We start from the raw sequence: 23,130 nt of genomic DNA, 5'->3' as shown, positions 1-23,130 counted from the left end.
ACATTTCCTTTTACAAGGCAATGCACAAACCTTTCATCATCAGTGGAGGAGACAGGCAGCCTCCAAAGGGAGCTTGGGGTATCCTGCAACTCTTTCCCACTGTCAGGGCAAAGCAATCCTGTTCTGTTGGCTAGGGGAGACCTAGGGAAGGCAAGTCCTCAGAGCACATGCAGTGCCACCCCCCTTGCCCACACAAACACACATTCACACTAGGGCATTACTTTGTTTCTTCTAATTAATCTGCTTACAGTCCTGTAAGCAGATTACAGGCTAGGATAGCCATGCTTAGCTACATAGGGATTGCTGTTATGATTGCACAAAAAATATTACACACCTTTTGGGAGGAGGTGAGAAGGTACAAGTTTATCATCCTTCCTTCTATGAGGGTTATTACTATGTCAACCTACTTTACTTTTCTTGGGAGAGAACCAGAGCCAAGATATGACTCCCTCAAAAAAATGGACCCTGTGAAGCTGCACTCAATTCCAGCTATTTTCACTAGAAGTCCTCCTCATTTCAATGGAATAGCAACCAATCCAGTCAAACCTTTCCCTCTCCAGGTCTAATGATAAAAATAGCCCATAGGATTAATAAACCCAGGTTCAAATGCATGATCTATCTCTAATATTTTCCTGCTAGAATCTGAATGTGGTCTGTAAGGTAACATTGCTTTCTCTCAAGGTATAGAATTGAGGTGAAGAGAAATGATTTCTCCATATACCACGCAAAAGGATTGCTTGGTAATATTACCTGTGTAATAGAGCATCACCAAAATCACCAGAAGTTCTGCTGTGCAATTCACCAGACAATAAGATTCTTCCTCTAGCATATGGTTATATTGCTGCATAGACAACATCTACTTTTGTCTGCTTGAACACAACCAGGCCTAAGCAGACATTTGGGAAAGTATCTGTAGGGAAGAATGCTGGTCTTGTGCATGAGACATGAGTGTCTGATGCAAGAAATGGGTGGAGTTTTCTGTTCTGTCACAAGCTTCTGGTGTGAACTGACGCTGCTGTCTTAAATTCTGCTACTTTTGTTTTTCTACATCAGTAATTGGGATTGGTGCACTCTCAGTATCACTTTCCCATTAGTTCTATCATGAAAAGCTTTGATCCTTTGGTCTTCTTTTTGATCTTTGGTCATCTTCTTTAGACTACTGGGGCAACAGTAGGAGACTGAAGTAGAAGTTAAAATCCTGGGAGATTTTTCACAGGGCTTTCTTTTCTTTTCTTTTCTTTTCTTTTCTTTTCTTTTCTTTTCTTTTCTTTTCTTTTCTTTTCTTTTCTTTTCTTTTCTTTTCTTTTCTTTTCTTTTCTTTTCTTTTCTTTTCTTTTCTTTTCTTTTCTTTTCTTCTCTTCTCTTCTCTTCTCTTCTCTTCTCTTCTCTTCTCTTCTCTTCTCTTCTCTTCTCTTTTCTTTTCTTTTCTTTTCTTTTCTTTTCTTTTCTTTTCTTTTCTTTTCTTTTCTTATCTTTTCTTTTCTTTTCTTTCCTTTCTATTTAAATAAAAGTGTATTTTTCATGATCAGTGCAGTGTAAGCACAACTGAGGACAAGTAAGCTTCATTATATCATGCAATGACTACAATAAAATTCAGTCCTACAGTTCTTCAGATGGCTGCACCCATTACATTTTTAATAACACAAGTTTTGTCTTAATTTGTGAAGTATTTGTAGGCACCTGGCTTGTGACTGCTTTGGAAAATGCCACTTTTTTTTAGTTATCTGCAAAGCCTTGAATGGTTCTTGGGCCTTCCAGCTCCTTCTTCAAACATTTTTGTAATGAATGGAGCTTAAAGGTCCCCTGGTTTGCAAAGCTGGAAAGCTTTCAGCCTGAGAACTGGCATGAAACTGGCATGAGCTGATAGGAAAACAATGTAAATATTCCTGGAAACGCTTTCTCAAAGCGTTATACCTTCAATGAATTAGTGCTTTTGGCAGCAGCAAAGGCTGAGCCTTGCAAGCTAACATTGAAGTGTTCCCAAGCTTTCGGTATGTCTCCATTCTCAGGCTTGCTTTAGGATCAAAGTCTCAGACTCTCATGGTTGACCTGTTATTCATACCTGACTTTGATTTTTTTTCCATGAATAAACCAGATTTCACTACCTGATTTGTAAACCCTAGTGGTTAGGCTCTCTACACTCTCATGGACTTAATAGCCATAGAGATGACTCAGTAAACTTTATCCTTCATCCACTGACATGGATGACAAAAGCTACTTTGACCACAAATATGAAGCACAAGGTTGGATAGATTCCCCTGAAATGCCACTGCCCACTGTGAATAAAAAGGAAATATTTTTGATGGAAGAGTCATTCTTGAATATTTATCTTGCTATCAACTTTGATGAATGAAGTGCACTGAGCTTTCCATTGTCATACCCAATCTGTGTGAAAGGTTAGCTTTTAAAATGGCCCTGCTTTCTTCCTTGTTACATATTAAACTCTCACCTCGTTTATGTTTTAAGTCATGCATGCCTTCACTGTGAGGACAGGATAGTTTCAAAGCAAAGAAACCGTTCATTTTATACCACATCATCTACTCCAGTCCTTTCCAAAAGCTGAAACTTGATGACTCAAAGTTAAATTATTTCCCTTTTCCTTCTCCTCCTTCTCCTTCTCCTTCTCCTTCTCCTTCTCCTTCTCCTTCTCCTTCTCCTTCTCCTTCTCCTTCTCCTTCTCCTTCCCCTTTTCCTTTTCCTTCTCCTCCTCCTCCTTTTTCTTCTCCTTCTCCTTCTCCTTCTCCTTCTCCTTCTCCTTCTCCTTCTCCTTCTCCTTCTCCTTCTCCTTCTCCTTCTCCTTCTCCTTCTCCTTCTCCTTCTCCTTCTCCTTCTCCTTCTCCTTTTCCTCTTCCCTCCCCCTTTTAACATCCCTGATAGAATGTGCTGATGCATTGTGGCTGAAACTCCTTCACTGGGAAACAGCATGTACCCCCAAGACCCAAAATCCAATGCAACTTCCTGCCCTACCCACTTCAAAACGGAGTGCAAACTTGTTTTTTGGTCTCTTAGATGTGTACACAAACTGTGAGGCTTTCCTGACATGCATCTTTCTCAGGCCTCTTTCAGGGCTTTTATGATTTTATTTAACTAAACATTTGTTGCACTACAGAAATTACCCAGTGGTTAGAGCACTCACCTGTAGTGGATGAGAATGAAGTTCTTGCTTTGAACTAGGTGTAGTAAGCCCCTGAACCTGGAAATTCCACATCAGAGGAGGATGTTCTCACCACTGAAATGCTGTGGGGTGATTTACTGTTTTACTTATGCATGAAAGGTTTTTAAGCCTGCTGTATCCCCACTGCAGAACAGAAAACTCTTCTAAAAGCACATCCATTTGCATGGGTGAGATAAGGTCTGGAGCTCTTGCATCTGGCCTGGTGAAATACTGCACCCTTTTTTCCCAGTGAAGTTCTTTCAGAACCATATAATCACAGGGACAGAGAATGCACTGGTGTGGAAAAGACCACTAAAGGTCACCTAGTCCAACCCTCAGCAGTAAGTAGGGACATGCCCTACTAGACAGGCCGCTGAGTCCCATCAGGCCTGACCTTAAATGTCAGGGATGAGGCCTCAACCACTTCCCTGGTCCAGCTGTTCCAGTGTTCATAGTAAAGGACTTCATGTTAATGTCCACTCTAAATTCACCTTTCTGTACTTCAAAACCATTTCCCTTTATCCTACTGCTATATGCCTCTGTAAACGGTTTCTCCCCAGCTTTCCTGCAGCCCTGCTGAGGTACTGGAAGGCTGCTGTGAGGCTGAACAACCTCGAATCCCTCAGCTGGTGTTTGTAGGAAAAGTCCTCCAGCCCCCTGGAGAGGTGCTTCAGGTCTTTGTCTTCTACAAAGACACTGGAGATAAACCAGGAGATACCATTTGAGAATGAACTTCCCCTTTATTATCAATAGAATAAATACCCCAAAACTTTCTGCTGGAAGTCTGGCTGCAGTGACTGGCAATAATGACATAACTTTTGAAAGATGAGAGAACCTGTTGAATCCCATTAGCATCAACTGCATCTAAGGGTGTATCTAGCCAACAACATCCTGCAACCAAAGAACTCAGGCAAGCATTGAAACAAAAATGCTTCAGCAGAACGATATACTTGCTCAGCCTTCCCATAGCCCATGGCTGGAATCACAGAATCAGCCAGGGTTGGAAGGGACCACAAGGATCATCTAGTTCCAACCCTACTGCCATGCCCAGGGACACCCTACCCTAAACACCTCCAGGCATGGGGCCTCAACCACCTCCCTGGGCAACCCATTCCAGCCTCTCACCACTCTCATGCTCAACAACTTCCTTCTCATGTCCACTCTGAATCTTCCCACTTCCAGCTTTGCTGCATTCCCCCTAGTCCTGTCTCTCCCTGACAGCCTAAAAAGTCCCTCCCCATTCTTTTTGTAGGCCCCCTTCAGATACTGAAAGGCCACAAGAAGGTCACCTGGGAGCCTCCTCTTCTCCAGACTGAACAGCCTCAACTCTTTCAGTCTGTCTTCATAGCAGAGAATCACATCACTGCTCCTTGAGTGTGAAGTAGAGAGTGGTTTTGTTCATGATAGAACCTACCTGTGTAACATCTACAAATCCCTTGAAAAAGAGGCATCAAACTTTTTAATAATCAGTGTCTGCTCACTTGTACTTCACCACCCCCAAATAAAAAGTTAAAGAACCCTAATGATGTTGTGCCCGATCTTTTACAGAGATCCCCTGCTGCAGGTGAGTGGGCAGATAAAATGCAGATGATGATCAGTGCTTCATTTTTCCTGTTGTTCAAGAAAGTCTGCTGGAAGATTTAATTTCAGTCTGTCACATTTTCATGACATTAGAATCCTTTTTAAGCTGATTTTCTGGTATATAACCTCTCTGCTCACAACTCAGAACTTGAACTGCATCTGGATAGGGCTGGGGATAGGTTGGACTGGATGATCTTGGTGGTCTCTTCCTATCTGGTTGATTCTATGATTCTATGATCTGGTCTTCTCTGTCAGTCCTCGTTTTCAGTCCAGTTTCACTGAACTTCACTGTACTTCTAATTTCATACATAGAATCATAGAGTCAATCAGGTTGGAAGAGACCTCCAAGATCATCCAGTCCAACCTAGAACCCAGCCTGAGCCAGTCAACTAGACCATGGCACTAAGTGCTTCATCCAGTCTCTTCTTGAAGACCTCCAGGGACGGTGCCTCCACCACCTCCCTGGGCAGCCCATTCCAATGCAAATCACCCCCTCTGTGAAGAACTTCCTCCTAACATCCAGCCTAGACCTCCCCTGGCACACCTTGAGACTGTGTCCCCTTGTTCTATTGCTAGTTGCCTGGGAGAAGAGGCCATCCCTCACCTGGCTACAACCTCCCTTCAGGTAGTTGTAGACAGCAATGAGGACACCCCTGAGCCTCCTCTTCTCTAGGCTAAACAATCCCAGCTCTCTCAGCCTCTCCTCATAGAGTTTGTGTTCCAGGCCCCTCACCAGCTTTGTCACCCTTCTCTGGACAAGTTCCAGCACCTCAACATCTCTCTTGAATTGAAGGGACCAGAATTGGACACAGTACTCATCTTTGTGTTTAGTTTATTGCAAGGGACTACAAGATGCTGGGATCTTTGTGGGTTTTGTCTACTTTCAGTGTCTAATTGTGCCATATGCTTTAGTTTTCTTTGGTTACAGATCTTCAGTTTCACCTTGCTGAGAGCCTCTTTGGGCACATAATATGATAATTGCAAATTGCTCTCTATGGATAGACAGCGCTCAACAGAGCCCTGTGTTGTGTCCTCACCAAAGCTGGGATTTAGCCTGTGCAGAAGACAACTGCAGTTCACACATTGCCAAGCTTTGAGTCAGAGCTGGGAAATAAATACAGAGTTTAGACTTTGGAAGAAGGTTGCTTTTTCTCCCCCTCATGGTTGTGTCTCAGTGCTGACATCTACTGCACATTGGCAGATTTGTCAAAATTCAGGTGAGAACGGGGGTCACAGTGGGATGTGAGGGTTGAGGTCCAGAGCTCTACCATCTCATGTCACCCTAAGCAAATCTGTTCCATGATGGAGGGAGAAGAATGGGAAAAGGAGGTTGTGGCCTGGCCCCCTCTTCCTTGTACAGCACATCGCTGGTTGCAAACTGGCTTGCATACTGAAGTGTCATAGTTCTACTGAAGCAAGCAGAGCTATGCTGCTTTATGCCCATGAAGTCTGTATCTCCAAAGTAAACATTTCTAGTCGGTAAGAACTTGTTTACCTCTGTGCATCTGAGGGTAGTGGCTTCAGAATCAGAGCTGTAATCTCCCACAGACCAACCTGAAACAGTAAACCCCATCGCGTGTGCAGTAAGAAGACACAGAGAGAAACATTTTCCACCTCTGACCCCAGTTGATTTAGGGCAATTGAGTAATTCAGCTTTCTTTATGTGTGGAACTAGCCTTGAAACAATTCTCTTGCTTTGGACAACCTTTTGGTAAGTTCACAAGTGAAGAGGAAAAATTGGTCACAGGAATAAACCTAAAATAATACTCCTCCAACAGAGACGTCATGCTGCATGTATCTGCTCACCCCAAACCACATCACATGCATTCAGATGTGTGTAGGAAGGAAAGAATACCTATAAACAGCATCATCTGTGTAGGCTGGTTCCCCTGATGTCTTCTGGCCTGACTCTCACATTAGTTACTCTGGTAAAACTCAACAGTATCTGAACAACAATAGTATGACAGATCTTGTGTGAGAAAGAGGAGAATTAAGCCATGCTGTGGCTTTACTCCAGCTGGAGAGAGCAAAATTGGATAAAAGTGAAGCTTGTGAATTAATAAAGGGTCAGCTTAATAACAGAAATAAAATAATAATAGTAACTATAAAAAACCCAAATGATAATAGTAATGAGAAGGAAGATAAAAGAAAGAGAGAAATGAAATCTAAGTGATGCACAATGCTCACCACCTGCTGCCCAAACAGTCCTTGAGCAGCGAGTGGCATCTCCTGGCCAGCTCCCTCCTGTTCATGTACTGATATTTCAGTTTTAGTTAAGCAGTTCTCATCCTAAGTCTTTTTTCAGTTTCCCACACGTTGCCAGTGAGGTGGCCCTCAAGAAGGTGTGAGGGATCACAGCCTGGCCAGTGACCTGAACTAGTCCAAGGGATATTCCACACCACAGAACATCATTCTCACTATACAAACTGATGGAAGTTCTCATACTAAATCCAAAATGTATCATCATACCAATAACTAGGAATAAAACCAACTGTCTCAAATGAAACCATGACAGATTATTGGAGGTCTGATTACTCAAACTATATGTAATGTAAAAGTTTATTTTCCTGTCTTAATGACAGGAAGCTAAAATGTAGGCACTTCTGTGGTTCAGGAAGTGCAAAGCTCAGAAAAAGCATCAGAAAATACACACAGGAAGGATGACTGAAGCATGTTCAAAGCGTGGTGGTAGAAAACAGATCTTTTATTCTTTGCCACCCTTTTTACTAAATGAACTGGGAGGAGGAGCATGGGACACAGTGGCAGAGGGGACCTCGTTACCAACCTCGTTAACTCTTGTTTATCATAATTTAAGCCAAGGGGATCTCCTTGTCACACTGGATGATTTTCCCGCGTTGAAGATGTCAATGACTGCCAAGATTCATCAGTTTATCATTATTATTTGGGGACTTTGGGAAATTCTGCCTATTTGCTAGAAATAAATACTTATGGAAGAAATAGAAAAGCCAACCAGTGTCCCTTTAATATAGCACCTACAGACTCCTGAAAACGTCCCACTACTTTAGACAAGAGACCGTTTCTCCACAAGAAGAAAATGCCTCCTGTAGAAAAGAAATGCCACAGTACTGTGATCATGGAGACACTGATTTATTAACTCCATATTTTCAGATGCTTTTACCACGTCAACAAAGACTTTATTTGGAGCAATATTGCTCAGTCAGTCAGAAGGTGAATATTCTTCCTGTAAAAAGTATTGTGGTATGCTGTCGGATACTTACAGCGATCTAGAAGGGCAACAGGTTATAGGGAGGAAGAACTGCTTTAAAGGAGATGTGAAAAGATACTTTTTTAAAAGTGCATTTTTTAAAACAAACAAAAAAAATGTTTTCCAGTACTTTCTGTGCTAGGAGCAATTATGAGAACTGCAGAATGGAGAGAAGGGTTGCAGTTGTCCAAATGTTTGAATAGGATGGGATTTTCTTTCTTGGTTTTGTTTGTTTGTTTGTTAAGTCTAACTTTCAGACACTGAGCTGTACAATATATGCTTCTATAGTACTTAGCACAATACATCCTCATCTTGCCATGAGCACCCAGCCACTGGTGTGCTAACATAATACAGATCTTCTTTAAAGTCCTGCAATAGAATTTAATGGGGAAGTTTATCTCTGCTGTGGAGTTTAATGAGCGAACTCAGAAAAAATGCAGAGATGTTATAATTCTCTATTACAATCCCTTATGGGCTATGTCATTTTACCAGGTACTGTTTTATTTCTTGTTTTAACTGCTAATTTAACTATAGTTTAAGTCTATTGGACTTCTCTGTGAGGTGGATCATTTGACATTTCAGCAGTAACACCAAAAGGTTCGTAGGGAAATTCATCAATGAGAACTTGCCAGTTTCAGGAAATTTCAGCCAACCAAATGATGAGTTTCAAAGACATCAGTGGGTTAAGCAGAGCCAGTAGTTTACCCTGGTTTTGATACCTGAATGTCTAATTCCTTTCAATATGAAGCTCTAGAGAAACTTTATAAATGTGACCTCATGCAAATAAAAATCTAAGAGTGTTTTCATCATGTCCTGTGAACTGAAACTGCTGAGTTTCACATCTCTCTAGATTTTAAGCTACTAAACTGGGGAATTTTCCTGAGTTGGTAATTAAGAAAACTGTGCCAGTTACTAAACCTCAAAACTCTGGCACTGATTTTAGAATAAAAAGCCAGGAGAACTACAGAATGGAAAAGCCCCTCCCCCCCCCAAACATGGTCTTTTTCCCTCTCAGACCAGACACAACCAGAATGCTCTGGAAACCCTTTTGTGGTGTTTTGTCTTCAAGGAGTAATTAACTAAAAATATTCCAGGGCCTTTTAGTGTCACAGTGAAGAGTGTGCACAGTACACATTTGTACACATTTAATTATGTTATTTAGGTGCTCTCTTTTTTATTTTTAAGGGGCACAGGGTATTAGTAAGGCCTGAGTAAATCTGTCAGGATTGCCCAGATTGTGGCAAAGGCAGTTATCCTGGGGCCTCAGCTGCTACCACAAACTCATGACCTTCTTTCCCCTCAAATCACTACATTTTCTGGAATCCTTAGCCACTAGGCATAAGCATTAAGAGGCAGTTAAGAACAAGTCAAAATCCTGTTTACCACCTGAGTTAACTCTGACAGAAGTTCAGGCATTCTGCTCTCTGGGAATTCCAGTGCATCAGGACTCCTGTTACAAATTAGGGTAAAACAAAACAGAAAATGGAATAAATTATGGTGAAACAGTGCTTCAATACCGCTTACATAACCATAAAAGCTCTGTTGGAGGAGACTGAAAATCACCTGTCTAACCTTCTGCTTGAAGCAGGACAGTCACCAGCACAAGAGCAGGTCGTTTGCAGGTTTGCAAATGTGGTCTGAGATGACCAATAAGAAATGTAGTTTGTATACATTGTACTTTAGTTTTCCTTTCTTGGGTCCTTCCATGACTGTGGGCTTCTGGACAGTGGAAAGATTCAATCCAACAAGAATGATCATCCTAAATGGGGCTGGAACATGTCCACAGAAGGGCAACAAAGCTGGTGAGGGGCCTGGAGCACAAATCCTATGAGGAGAGGTTGAGGGAACTGGGCCTGTTTAGCCTGGAGAAGAGGAGGCTCAGGGGTGACCTCATTGCTGTCTACAACTACCTGAAGGGGCATTGTAGCCAGGTGGGGGGTGGCCTCTTCTGCCAGGCAACCAGCAACAGAACAAGGGGACACAGTCTCAAGTTGTGCCAGGGTAGATATAGGCTGGATATTAGGAAGAAGTTCTTCACAGAGAGAGTGATTTCCCATTGGAATGGGCTGCCCAGGGAGGTGGTGGAGGCACCGTCCCTGGGGGTCTTCAAGAAAAGCCTGGATGAGGCACTCAGTGCCATGGTCTGGTTGATTGGATAGGGCTGGGTGCTAGGTTGGACTGGATGATCTTGGAGGTCTCTTCCAACCAGGTTGATTCTATGATTCTATGATTCTATGATTCTATGATTCTATGAATAGGAACCGGAACTTAATTGATCTCAAGTGCAGGAGCAAGAGAAAGAAAATGTGTCCTGTCCCAAATGATTCGATTTGCTTGACAGATGTCCCTCACAGACCTCTTTTCCTTACTTTTTCAAGGCTGATGTTTTCTGATGAAACCATTTTGCACACCAAATTCTGTGCTGCACTGCTCGAAAGGTCAGCGTTACTGCTGAACAATGCCTCTTCAAAATGAAAACGTTAAGAAACATTAATCTTAACTCAGATTAACTACAAAATAACTGGGGAGGGAAATGCGAAAAAATAAATCAGGAGAGCAAGTAACATATTGAAAGTTAGCAAACAGTCAAGGACAAAGGAGTTTTGACTCCTACTCAGGAACGTTTAACTGGTCACCAAGACCATTTGCTATTTTTGTCTATGCTTAACGTGGGAAAATTCCTTGGAAGTACGTGACTGTTGGCAGGGCCTTGCTGGGCCAGGTAGATCAAGCTTAGCTTCCTTTCCACTTCTACTTGCTACCCTAGCTGTGCTGTCCCACAGGTTCCCATGTGAAGAGCTGTTTCAGATCCTTGTTTTATAATCTGAGAAGTGAAACCTCCATCACCTGACCCAGATACCTTGTGTAAATTCTGCTGCTGAGATTGAGAAACAAAGCCAGGAGCAGCATATGATGATACTCTCTTCTGGTATGTGAGTACTGGAACAGTCCTTCTCATTGTTCTTTGCTCCACTTCCCCACTCTTTCCTTTCATGATACATTAGTCACAAACCATGAGTGAGAGAAATTTCCATGATGTGGTATTTCAGTCATCTCACACTAAGGGGAATGTGAAAATAGCTCCAGTTTGCAGCACCTGTTGCTTCAAACACACAATGCAACTTACTGAATAGCATTCTTTCCCTTTCTCTTTTCTTTGGCTAACGTTACAAACTAATGAGTGCAAGACTGCCAGCAGAAGCACTGACACAATCTTCACATTTCATAGGCTTCAGAGGCAGAAAATAATTGTTTGGTGACATTAATCTGTAGTCACAGAATTTTGAAAACAGACACTGTATATAGGGTGATGAAGCTGGTGAGGGGCCTGGAACACAGCCCTGTGAGGAGAGGCTGAGGGAGCTGGGGGTGTGCAGTCTGCAGAAGAGGAGGCTCAGGGGTGACCTCATTGCTGTCTACAATTACCTGAACAGAGGCTGTAGCCAGGTCAGGGTTGGTCTCTTCTCCCAGGCAACCAGCAACAGAACAAGGTGACACAGTCTCAAGTTGTGCCACAGCAGGTATAAGCTGGATGTGAGGAGGAAGTTCTTGAAAGAGAGAGTGATTGGCATTGGAATGGGCTGCCCAGGGAGGTGGTGGAGTTGCCCATCCCTGGAGGTATTAAAAAAAAAGCCTGGATGAGGCACTTAGTGCCATGGTCTAGCTGGCTGGATAGGTCTGGGTGCTAGGTTGGACTGGCTGATCTTAGAGGTCTCTCCCAACGTGGTTGATTCTATGATTCTATGATCATAGCCATCTTCAGGCCATTTTTGCATAACAATGCTTACAACACTTTTGGGCTGCAAGTTTACTTTTCAGACTCTGCATTTCCCATTTCTTCCACAATTACATGGACACTCATTTTCCTATTTGCGAAATTCTGTGAAATGAGTACAACTCCTTACTGGCTGAAGAGCTCTGAAGAGTTGTTGAAATCAACATTTTTGAGCATCACCAGTGGTAGCCCTGATGTTGAGGGGAAACAGTTTGTTCTGTCACTCATGCTCAAGGAAAGGGAAGAAAGATTAAGAGGCTGCTGCTAGGAACTGTTGGAAGCCCATGGCCATGTTGCAGAAGGGAAGACTGTTTTTCTGCAGATTTATTCATGCCCTTGAGCATGAAATGCCATTTCCAAGAGCAGCTCTGTGAAGCCTTGTATCTTTTCCTCTCTGCTTGGGAGGACCCAGTGCCCTTCTGACCTTGGCAAAGGACAGGAAACCAGTGGAGCCAAGGATCTGATTGTCACTCCTTCCTCTCCCTCCCTTGTATTGGAGCATAGAGAAATGACAGAAGGTTGTGCAGCACCCACTAAATTACTGTCACCGGTCCTTGGAACCGACACTTGCATCTTCTTATACTAAAGAACTGGTACAGACTTATAATCCAGGCTCAAGGAGAGTAGTAAAGCAGTTTCTCTATGCCAGAGTTTTGAAAGTGACAGTGCAGGATGAGGCTTTGCAGAGAAAGAGAGCAGTAGCACAAACAATGAAATGCTCAGTCAGCAGAGTGAGATTCTGGAATGGCATACAGATTGATCTGTCACCATCTGACTGGTCCTTGGTGGTTTGTGCTTATACCTCTGGAGTATATTTCATACGTTCCCTTATGGCATTCACTTCCCTAGGGAACAGAAAGAGGTTATGTGATGCTAATGTGGACACAGTCATCAGCTCAGCCCTAAAACTGCAAATACAACCATATCCATGTCAGTACAGACATGCAGTAGTTCCCTGATTAGGCAGACAGTGAAAGGTGCTGAGAGAGGGAGGATAATGTTTGGTGTTGTACATCATAGCAGGCTGGGGTGGATGGAGTTTTCCACACAGCTGAAAGTACGCAGCCACGCATTGCATCGTATAAAAGCTTGGGCTATCTGGTGAATGCTGGTGGCTGCTCTGGCTCCCAGATGAAGATCCACATTTGGCAGTACCAATATACTGCTAGCACACATTGCTGTCCCTTGCTACTCAGTTGTCCCACTGGCTGAGTTTCTTTCTTCCATCACCATCGCCAAGAGTAATTCCAGATTTTATGCACTTCTGTGTTAGACCTGATAGAAGTTGTAAATCTCATCTGAGGACCTGTTATTCCTATAACACAAAGACACGCTTTATATCTGGAGGAATCCTGTTTAGTAATTAAAATAGTGTTTTGTTCACTGCTTTCAGAAATAAAGTCTCAAGTTGTGCTGGGGGAAATATAGGCTGGATGTTAGGAGGAAGTTCTTCACGGAGACAGTGACTGGCATTGGAATGGGCTGCCCAGGGAGGTGGTGGAGTCACTGTCCCTGGGGGTGTTCAAGAAAAGACTGGATGGGGCACTTAAGGCCATGGTGTAGTTGACTGGCTAGGGCTGGTAGGTTGGACTGGATAAGCTTGTCAGTCTCTTCCAACCTGGTTGATCCTATGATTCTATGGGATGGGAAACCATGGCAGGTTCCTGGCAAGCCTTTATTCTAACTAGATCCATACTCCTAAGCATTTATGTGGCTTACAGTTCTGTTACTGCCTAGCAAATCTCTCAATTTATGTTTGAAGTTCACTGCTCCCCTGCCCAGCATCATCACTGCAGCAGCTATTCACTCCACAGTGGGACATGGAGACACTGCTTCTGTTCAGAGCCCACCTGCAAGACAGTGCTGAGCATACAACCATCCAGCTTTATCTCAAAAGTTTGTGGCAGTCTCTGCAGCAGTTGAGAGTTGTGATATTGAGAAAGATTTTGGGTTGGCAGCTTCTCACTCCTTCTTCAGAACACATGATCCTATGTGTTGTGAGTGTATGCTTTGTCATCTTACTCAATGCTGGAAGGTTAGTACTGTGAAGCTGCTGGACAAGTCGGGTATCTGCTCCTGCAACCCTAAAAATGAACCTGTTAAATTACACCCCCTGGTTTTAACCTCTGGATGAAAGCTCAGGAGTTCAACTGCTGCTGTTGTCATCACCTTAGATTTTTGGTGTGACTTTGTACACTTGTGTAGGTTCCCTGTCTCAGTTTCCTCATCTACTGAACAGGAATACTATCACTTGTCCATCTCTGAGTGGTGTTGAGAGAAAAATGTGCTCTGCATGACAAAATATGGCAGTAACCATCCCATGGGGGATTGCAGGGGAACAATGGCAAATTCTTCTCTGAAAATACTTGCTCAAACTCTTCTCCTCTAATTTGAAACCTTGCTTGAAAAGTGTCACTTTTGATATCTCCTTCATGATTTTCAGGCCAGTTTTATGAGCAAGTACGCTTTCTACAACAGCTCTGTTAATGGAATTGATGTTTCAGAATCTCATGTGTGCAATTTGCATTTACTATTCCTGGAGAAGGGGGAAACCCCTTTCACTCTGAAGTTGTGTGTATGCAAACTCCATTGTGATGGGCTGGAATTTACTATCTCTGATCGCTGTGCAAGGCTCAGAGGTGAATTTGAAAGGTCACCACCTTTATTAACCTTTTGGCTGATGAAGATTTAATTGATCTAAATACTTAGTTCTTGTCTGTTTCTGCCAGAGAATGTGAAGCTTATTCTTTCTCTGGGCAGAAAGGAGGGGGTTTATTGGAAGGCTTACTTTTCTCTTGTTCAGTAAAATGCCTCCAAATTATTTTTCTTTGGAACCTAAGAATTTCTTTTTAGGCTCTCAGTAAAATCCTCCTCAGTTTTCCAATGATCTTCACAAAATTCTATTTTTCAGTCACCCATTTAAGCATGTGTTTATTTTTCTTATGATAACCCATTGTCTTCTTGCAGCTACCGACTTGACATGCAAGGTCTAACACAAAGATTTTTATTGATCTGCTTCTCCTAGTGTATCTGGTGACATCTTAGACTAACCAGATTTCTCCTAATTTGCATTTCATCCGTGTCAGCAAAAAACAAAAACAACCTTCCTACCAACACATGCTCTTGTGCTCCCTGCTCTGTGCTTTGCTAATGCATATTTTCCATCTCAGGTGTAATTTATTGCACCTAGTGTTTTGGAAAAACTATCACTGAGCCATAGGAATTACTGAGAGGGAGAAGGTCTTTTGGTTAATGGACTGAACTGAGGATACAGGAGAATTGGGTTCTGTCCTTTACCTGTAATTTTTTTTTATGTGACCTTTGGCAAGGGTTTGGGGCAGAGAATATGTAATTTGTGATCTGTTTGTACAGTGCCTGTTTCAATAGACTTGGTGGCCTCAGCAAAGGCCCATTACAGTAAAATAGCCAACAGAAACATCCAGAGGTGCAGCTAATTAGAGGCCTGGGTACTAGTAATGCCACAAGAAAATATATAGTGGTGGCTTTTTAAGCAGGGATCAGGTGCCACTAAGTGGTAATCTGAAGCTTCACTTCCTTCAAGGGCAGTGTTTCAGTGAGCAGAGAGGAAAAAGAAGCTTAAGAAAGAAATGGCCTTTATCACACAGATCAGCCCCTGGATCCTGTGAGCAGGAGCAGACCAGCACGTCTGTGCAATGATGCTATCTATGGCATGGGGTAGCAAGACAAACAGCCTATGGTGTTAACTGGAATTAACTGGAGGTGGGATTGTCCCAAACCTAAGAATTCTCTTTCAAAAAAGTAGAGGACAAAAAGAAAAAAAAAAAAAAAAGGACTAAAAAGCTTCATTTTACTGAAGATAAGAACCCAGACTAGGCATAAATATTAATTGGGGCATTCAGCTGTAAAAGCAGATCCAGAGGTTCAGGTGTCAGCTTAGCTTGATTTGAAGAAGGGATACAAAGTGTGGTCTTCTCCAACTCAAGTGCCCTAAGCACTGGCCTGTCACTTAACATCAGTCTTCTCCTTCCTTTCTCACTTTTCCTCCTTCACTTGAACATAAGCTGTGAAAATGTTTGGTTTAACCCCAGAAAGTGTTTAAATCAAGTCTATTTTGCTGTATTGCTTCAGGGTCAAGAAGGCCTCCACTCTTGGCATAGGAATGTCCATGTTTTGATTCACTGCTCATTGAGCCATAGGCAGTCCCTGTGTCAAATGGCAATAACTGTGAAACCCTCTTGCTGTAACTGTACTGTCAATGTGGAGGGTCAGTACAGGTAGCATGGGCATGTCAAAAACCTCTTAGGCTAATTAAAAACATCATGAGATATTTCACCCTGTTGTTAGAGATTGTCATGATGAAGTTCAGGTATGTCTCAATCAGATCTGCAGTGCCTCATCTCCCTGAATCCAAAGGTGTATATTCAAGGCTATGAATGTAAAATATGCAGTTCTTAGCCTGAAACACCTGTCCAAATTGGATATGACACAGTAATAACTGCAAATACACAGTTTTGAAAGTCAGGTTTTGACGTTCCTGTGATATTTCACTATCAGTCAAAAAAGCACTCCAAATGAGGCTTACAATGGAAAAAAAAATCTGAAAAAAGAAAAGCAAGCTTGAGGAGTGGAAGGAAAATGCCAATCACTAGCAGAGGGATCAAAAAAGCACAAAGTGATGGAACTTTAACCGGAGTAGCTGATATGGAATGTCAGCTATTGATGGGGATATGAAAATAAGTGTGAATCCCATGGCATCAGCAGTGAGAGGTGACGTTTAGTACCATATAGAAGGTGACTAGAGTCTGTTAAGGCACTTTGTGTTCAGTCCTGTGGTAGAAAGTGATAATCCTGGCCAGATATTTTGACTAGTCAGGGAGGTTAGAATCTGAGATTTCAGATATGAGAATCTATCAATTCCCAATCTGTCCCTAGTAATATGTTTCTTTAATTGATCATTACTATCTCAATGAAGAGAGTTCTCTGTTGGGCTTTCCTGTGATTAAGATCCAGCGCTAAAGTTCATCTGTGGAAGGCAGAATCCTTAGTAGATTAGTTTGGTGTGGTCAGCCTGGGCAAGCTCCTTCTGCACATATTTCTGTGCGTAAAACTGACTCTAAAACCATTTTCCAAACATGTACTTTGATGATTCTTTTGTGGTAGTCATGGTGGTCATTTGTCTCTGTCCGCAGAGAAAGGAACATGTCTGTGTCCAGCAGGAGGAGGAAGGTGACTGTCCCCTTATACTCAGCTCTGGTGATGCCACACCACAAGTATTCTGCTCAGTTTTGGGCACTTCAGTACAAGAGAGATGTGGAGGTGCTGGAGAAAATGCAGAGGAGGGCAATGAAGCTGGTGAAGGGCCTGGAGAATAAACCAGAGGAGCAAGAGCTGAGGCTGTTAAGTTTGAAAAAGAGAATGCTGAGGGGAGACCTCATTGCTATCTACAGCTGCCTGAAAGGACGTTGTGGAAAGGTTGATGCTGGTCTCTTCTTACAGGTAAATAGTGATAGAACAAAAGGCAACGACCTCAAGCTGCAACTGGGTAGTTTTAGACTGCACATTAGGGAAAAAAAAATCACAGAATGAGTGGTCAGGCATTGGAATGGGCTGCCCAAGGAGGTGATTGAGTCACCAACCCTGAGTACATTTAAAGGTCATTTGAATGTGGCGCATGGGGATATGGTTGAGGGTGAACCTTGTAGAGTAGGCTTAATGGTTGGACTTAGTGATCCTGAGGGTCTTTTTGAGTCTGAATGCTTCTGTGATTCTGTCACAATCACTGAGGTTGTGTGTCCCTTTCTCAGAATCATAGAATCAGCCAGGTTGGAAGAGACCTCCAAGATCATCCAGTCCAACCTAGCACCCAGCCCTGTCCAATCAACTAGACCATGGCACTAAGTGCCTCATCCAGTCTTTTCTGGAACACCTCCCGGGACGTGTTCAAGACTGGATGAGCAAAAGCAGCTTTGTGCTGCTCAACAGTGACACCACCTGACTGGCGTATGGAATTAAGGGGCGATGGCAGGCTGAGAGGGGAACAAGCTTTGCTGAAAAGGACGTGTTCTCCTAGAGGAGGCAAGGATTAAAACTTCAAAAACTATAAACGTGCTGCAGGAGAATACAGTTTAGATGTATTTTAACTGTGCTGTGGAAGACCAGTGTGTCTCTCTCAGCATTTTCTCACTGAGTCTTCCAAGAAGGAGTACCACATCTCCCAAAACAAAACCTGATTTTACTTTGAAGACTTCTGAAATCTTTGTAGAAGTCATTGGTGCACTTAAAGTCATTGCTAGCATTGACATAAGTCTAAACTGATCTTCTGTTATGGACAAGGCTTCATATGAGAGGGCTCCAAGATGGTGGAATGAGGGTCAGATAGCCAAAATTCTGAGACTGTAATGTGCAGCACAGCATAAGGGCACATAAATTAAATTACTCACTGAGAGGATCAGTCAAGTAGATTTAGACACATATGTGAGAGAGAAGTGATCAGGCCTTAAGCCTACACAATTCTCTCAGCATAGCAGGATTACTTCAGTGTTGAAAGTGCATTCATCTGACCAAAACCAGCTACCTCTAAACTTCACAGTTCTTCACAGAGAGAGTGATTTGCCATTGGAATGGGCTGCCCAAGGAGGTGGTGGAGTTGCCGTCCCTGGAGGTATTCAAGAAAAGCCTGGATGAGACACTTAGTGCCATGAGGTACTCAGTGCCATGGTGTCTTCCAACTTGGTTGATTCTATGATTCTATGAAAACATTTCAGGATGGAAAACATTTATTTATTTTGGGGGATTCTTCAATCTATCAAATATTTTTAGGTATAATTGAAGTAACTATGCCACCGAATTCTTTATATTTAAGTCTTCACTGTTCGCTTTAAGTCTGACAACACAGGAAATTGATGCAACTTTGTCCCTTTCCAAAGCTCTTGGCTTTATGATTCAGTAGAGCATAGATGTATACTTCATTTCTTGCCCAACAGATGTAGTGACCTTTCTAAGTACATGGATGTGAATCAAGCCCTGTGCGCAGTCCAAAAAGAAGAGTTCATTAAAAGGTCCTTCACTTTCACACAGTCCTATTGCAATTATTTTGCCCTCACGTGGCTGCAGGCCTTGTAGGAAGACATCAGTGCTGCTGATGAAGAAGGTATCCAACTAGGGCAGATTTCTTGCTTTTTTAAGGATATGAAAGAGGGCAGTGCCCTTTGGGTTATGAGTCCAGTCATGTGCTATCGTAAATAGCCACACAATACATCTTTAGGAAAGATTTTCTAAAGTCCTAGCATCAAAGTATTTTCTAAAGTCCTAGCATCAAAATCAAGCATAAGTTTCTTGTACTCCCTGTCAAGTAACATTTCTCTGATGCCAGTGTGGAATAGAAATGGTCAACGGAGCTGACCACTACTAACGCTTTGAAGAATAAGAACAATTAAGGGCCACTGCATTCCAGCTGTTCTCAGCTCATCAGAATGTCTTGGAGGAGACCGTCAGTAACAGGATTCTCTACAAAGACAATCACTTTGGTGAAAAAGAGCAGAGATAAAAATAACACAGGAATGTCACTTTGCATTATACCTTGATCCTGAACGAAGGATCCAGGCGTGCCAGAGAAATAGGAAACATGTGGGTTGCACGGTGCCCAACAAGAAAGATTTAAAGTCTCTGCTGCTTTTACTGTCCAAACTCTGCCAGCCCATGCCATGATCACCCAACAAGTGTTCCCAAGTACAAAGAAGTCCAGGAAACTAAGGCAGCTTTCTTATCTCTCTGGCGAGCTCTGACACTCTCACCGCCGCAGATGATTTCCTTGAAGACTTCTTAACATATTAAGCAAAAGAGAAACTCAGCTGGTCTCACTCCAGCCAACTCACTGACACAGGATCTTCCTCTCACTCGCTGGGATATCCTGTTGGTAGTAGCCATCAGCCAGATGTTACTAAATGCAGGTCACATCCAGAAAAAAAACAAACCCAAACAATTACAAATATCTAATACATGATACTTTACTCAGTGTCTTCAAACATTACAGCTGTGCACACAGTCAGAGACTGATACTAGCTTTACACAAGACAAATGTCCTGGCAGAAAGATGAAGCACCAACAGTTTAGGCTTCTGAAGTCAACTATGCATTATAGTTGATTCAGCCTCTAAGGCTGTGCAGTGGTATCACTCTTTTAACAAAGTAATATTTTCCTCTCAGAAGGCAAGGATAAATAAAACCTCTTCAACAGTATCAGAGATTCCTTATGAACCACTGTGGCAATTTCTTACTGCTGCACACTGCAATATAGAATTAGACCTAGAGCTGAACAAACTCTTCTGAGCAGACATGTTCACCAGATTTATGGCTGGACTCAGTGCTCAGATATCTGGAATCAGTGATACAAGCCTCAATGAAAACCAAAGAGATGTTCAGCAGGGGGTAAGAGTGAAGGTGGGGAAGGATGGTTTATCCCCAGATACGCTTTAAACCTTGAAGAACACACGGTCTAATTGTAGAGTGTGAGGTTTTTTTTCTCTCATAAAAATAGCAATTAGTCTTTACATCAAGTGGATCATTGTGGGTGTACAGAGAGTTTATTTCTACCTTGCTCAGTGTATGGAACTGTAGGACCAAGTGTTTCACTCACCTAGCACAGTCCAGTTTTCTCTTGCTACTTTTTGGGAGTGCTGCTGTACTGAACAGGAAAGAGCCTGCCTAAGTTTCTGGATGCATTTGTTTTTCTTCAGAAATAAGGTTGAAGCTTTTAAAAAGCTTTATTTGTAGATAAGACTCCCTCTAGGGAATGGCAGAACAATCAAAATCTTTCCCATTCTCTCTTCCACTAAAACACCACACTTAAGCCAGTTGCATCAACTTTACATCTTAAAAAAAAAACCCCTAAGTTCCTTCCTGACTAAAGTAGAAACACATAAAACACTGGGAGCAAGATTTATTGGCTATTTACAGACTACTTTACATTCCATTTTCTCCTGGCAAATCCAAGCAAAGTAATTGTGTTGGCATGTACATGCATGGCCTTGTTTGCAAAGGGTATGGCCACATATGCCTGTGCAGATTGTTTGATGGGTTGGTTTATTGGTGCACCTTGGCTGTGCATTTCCCCTTGTAGCACTACAGCTGACAGATGAAGAAAAGTCCCAAGACACTCCTGGAGTCTCAGTTCACTGTTGTCCTGGTTGAAGTAGAGAGTGTTTTGGTAACTTCTCACAAAATTAAATGTTCCCAAACTGTTTTCACTGCAATGTTCTGACTCTAGATTTATTGCTACCATCCAAAAAAACCTAAATTTTACAGAGGAGGAGGTTAAAAAGTTGAAATCATAGTATCATAGTATCATCAGGGTTGGAAGAGACCTCACAGATCATCAAGTCCAACCCTTTACCACAGAGCTCAAGGCTAGACCATGGCACCAAGTGCCACGTCCAACCTTGCCTTGAACAGCCCCAGGGACGGCGACTCCACCACCTCCCCGGGCAGCCCATTCCAGTGTCCAATGACTCTCTCAGTGAAGAACTTTCTCCTCACCTGTTGCATTTGCATTATTTCCTATCACATTTGAAATTATTTCATGCTTTCTCCCAAAATTTTGATCATGCAGATCATTTTTCCATGGAAATCTCTTTCTGAAAGTTTCCCATTAGCCCCAAGAGCAGTAGGTTCAGTGCCCAGCTCACATACAGCAGTTTCCTTTGCATGTACACTCTGGTTCACCTCTACCTCTCTGTCTCTATGTCTAGCTATATTTGATAGGCACCCTAAACAAATGGGTTAGCCTTTAGATAGGCAATCAAGGAAGCAAAGTTTTGGTTTTGCTATATCATTTTGGCTGTTGTAGATCTCCCTTCCTATCATCAGAAGAGCTTTTGATCTATACCTCAAGCTCTCCGTCACGAGGCCTTCCCTTTGTTGCCCAATAGATTTCTGGCTTATAGATGAGGACTACAGCCTTGTTTTGGCTACTCATTACCCTTGTCCTACAAATAACCTTGCCAGTGTTGTCCTGGCAGCACTTCTCTCTATCTCACTTTGCTTTAAGGTTTTTATTATATTATTCATAATGTTAATATATTTCCTTTTAAAAAATATTATCTTTTGCTTTTGTGTTCCTTCTCCCCTTTATTTTTTTCACCTGTAAGTACATCAGTTTGGCAAGCCTGTATGGGTATTTCTGGTGTACAGACTTCTTGCACAGGTATTCCTTCTGTGCAATTTGCTGCTTTCACGTGCAGCAAGTGCTGGTAATTTCCAAGAAGAAGGAGTGCTCTTGTGATTGATGGGACAAGAGAGGTGTCCTTGTTCCCTGAGAAGTCATGGGCATTTATTTCTCTCTTATTTTGTGGCATCCTAGCCAACATGTTATTTTCTTAGCCCTTCAATCAGCTATTCTTTGTTCAGCTTTTTCTGTAAATGCATATTTGACAACTTTCCTGCCACTTTTGAGCATAGTGCTCCAATAACAGGCACTTTCAGGTGCTCTGTATAAATAATTAAACCCAAACATCAAACAAAAGACCCCACAGCATCCAAACAAGGCAGTCTGTGCTGCCAACTTCCAGGCACCTACTGCACAAAGAAAGGGATTCTGTTATCCCTGGGAAATCACAAGCCATTTCAATGCAAGTACTTCACAGAGCCCAACTGACACACTCTCTCAAACCTGATTGCACAGCTTCCCTGCACCAAATGCAGTGGCTGATTATACAAAGGAGCAAGCAAGGCTGTGAGCAGTGTAACTAATACAGCTGAGTTCCATACTGATTTGTGTTGGCTAGTTGCGTCCTTTGACATCTAGCAAAGTCTAAGCTTAGATCTTAGCTGCTCCCTGCTGCTGGGGCATTCACAACATCAGTCTTCTGGGTGTAATTTGATGTCTAATAAAGGGTGTATTAACAGAACAGCCTGCTTCTCAGTTGGGTGCACAAGTAAGCTTCATCTATACTAATAAATTAAACAATACTAGGGAATACTCCCAAGCACTGGAACTTGATCAACTATGCTGTTAAATTGTGAGAATATTGGCTGGCATAGTTTTGACCAGAGAAAACTAGTGCTCTTTTCAACAGGTCCCAGGAACTTCTTAGGACTCAGAAAGACCATGTTCCACCTAAACAGGTGCTTGGACATGGTCACTCTCTTTGGAAGGGTAAGACAGTTTAATGGTATGGAAACCATTTGTTCTGTTCCAGATGGCTTCAGGAGCAGGGAACACTACAATGCAGGTTTTATTCACTGCTGTAGATGTAGCCATAGACTATTTTTGCTCCACTCAGTTTCTGATTTTCATAGCACTTGCAGGAGTATAATGTCTCTGAAACAACCCTCTTTTCCTTATGTCAGATTGGATTGACTGGTAGAAAGAAGGCTTACACCTGTATCCACGCATGTGCATGGTAGAAAGAAGGCA

This window comes from Pogoniulus pusillus, chromosome 14 (assembly GCF_015220805.1).
Source record: "Pogoniulus pusillus isolate bPogPus1 chromosome 14, bPogPus1.pri, whole genome shotgun sequence".
In the NCBI taxonomy this organism is placed as follows: domain Eukaryota; kingdom Metazoa; phylum Chordata; class Aves; order Piciformes; family Lybiidae; genus Pogoniulus; species Pogoniulus pusillus.
Note: the sequence above shows the minus strand (reverse complement) of the source record.